Source organism: Hipposideros armiger, unplaced genomic scaffold (assembly GCF_001890085.2).
Source record: "Hipposideros armiger isolate ML-2016 unplaced genomic scaffold, ASM189008v1 scaffold_464, whole genome shotgun sequence".
Classification (NCBI taxonomy): Eukaryota; Metazoa; Chordata; class Mammalia; order Chiroptera; family Hipposideridae; genus Hipposideros; species Hipposideros armiger.
The window spans coordinates 694062-695967 of NW_017731814.1; positions in this window are offsets into that span (position 1 = coordinate 694062).

Below are 1906 nucleotides of genomic sequence, written 5' to 3' on the forward strand. Positions count from 1 at the left end.
CTGCTGTTTCTACTCTGATCCAAAGAACTCCAGGTCTCACCTTTCTCTCTTCCCAGGCACCTGCTTTCTCCTAAGTAACTGACTATGTTTGAGATTTGTTGATGTCCACCTCTCTCCCTTAACCCCCACAGATTCAGTTAGTACTTCCAATATTGTTTGCTTGTGTTTCTACGAGAGTCCCCTGACTACTCCGCACCCCTGCCTTCAGTTTTATGCTTTCTCAGTACATTCTCCGTAATTTACGCACAGTGACTATTCTAAAATGTTAATCTGACGTTTAGGTTCCTTGCTAAACTTCTTTTTATTGATCTCAGGATAAAATTAAAATTATTTTGCAAGCCAAAAAAAAAAGGCCCTTTGTGGACTGTTTTTTTCCAATTCCACCTCTAACCATCCTCCCCATCCTAATCTCATACTAACCTACTTGTAGCACCCATTCCTCACCAGAGAGACATTTCAAATGTGCTCCCTCCTCCCTGGAAGGTTCTCTCTGAAACTGCTTCTCCTTATATGGCTTCTATTTATTCTTTAGGAGTACCTCAGAGATCCCTTTCATTTGAATGTCATTCACAGTTGACTGCCATGGATAAGGGTTTAGCCAGGTGTCTGTTCTTGATATGGCCATAACCTTTGGGCTTGCTTCTGATATAACAGTAGCTCCTGTTTTTATGTTTTCTGTTTGCTTGCCTGTTTGCCTACAAGACATTAAAATTTTGAGGCAAGGACAGTATTTAATCATCTTTTTTAACTCTGATGCTTGATCAACAGAGTAGGTGCTTAGCAAATGCTTGATAAATAAATGCCTGACCTATGTTAATACAGTCTAATTGCACACAATTATGCTCTTTCCTTCTTTTTCTCTCTCTCCCTCCCTTTGTCCCTTCCTCCCTCCCATTTTTCTTTATTTCTCTCCTAGTTTGGGAGGTTTAGTTCCAGCGCTACATATTATACTCCACTGTGGTTAGCTGTGCATCATTTTTTTTGGGAAAGATATTACCTCTGGTGTCTTTCCCAGGTAAACCTGTTCAGAGATTTAGAGACTTTCCCAGCCCACTCCCAGATTTTTCTACCCTTATCGCTGATCATATATATCTATATACGTATTGATATCAATATTGATATATCTATACCTATCTATGTCATCTATATCTCTATATCTGTATTTCATGTCATGGCCAAGATAACCCTGTCCTCTCTCACATTCTCTAAGTATTCCAATAGAAAGTGGAAAGACTTTGTTCCTCTTATCCCTACCACAGCAGCATCAAAGTCCTCTATTTGGCTCCAGTGGAGTGGAGCAATGGTGACAATCGGGGTGGAGGAGTGGGAGTGAACCTAAAGTGCTACATTCACTAGGAAGGACCTCGTAGGGTGCTATTCTCTCTCCTCTCTATTCCTCTTCCTTCTGAGGCTGAGTCTTTGGTAGTCATTAGTGTTGTCCATTAAGCAATTCCCAGACTCATGATAGGATTGCACTTACTTAACTAAACAGAAGTGGAAGGGTCACTTCCAGGCAGAAGATTCTAGAGCTGAGCCTTGACTCACCACTCTCAGGTGGTTGCTCCGTCAGCCTGAGTAGAGCCTCCCTGCCAACCTGTGCTGGACATCTACTGAGAAATAGAGCTTCACATGTAAAGCTACTGAGGTAACCTGGTCTCCCCGGCTGATGCGGTCAACAAAATAAAATCTTTCTTTTCACTAAAATTCTCCTGCTGGGGATTCCATAGAGAAGCGTCTCAGTGCTGTGTACACTGGCACTTCTGCAGTTCCAGCTCTCCCTCATCTGACCCCTACGGGTTGGGACCACAATCCCTTGTCCTCACCAGATCTTCCCATGGCACTTGCATCACGAGGGCCTGAGCCACTGTTTCATGAGAATGGACATCTCTTTTTTCTGTTTTTTTTT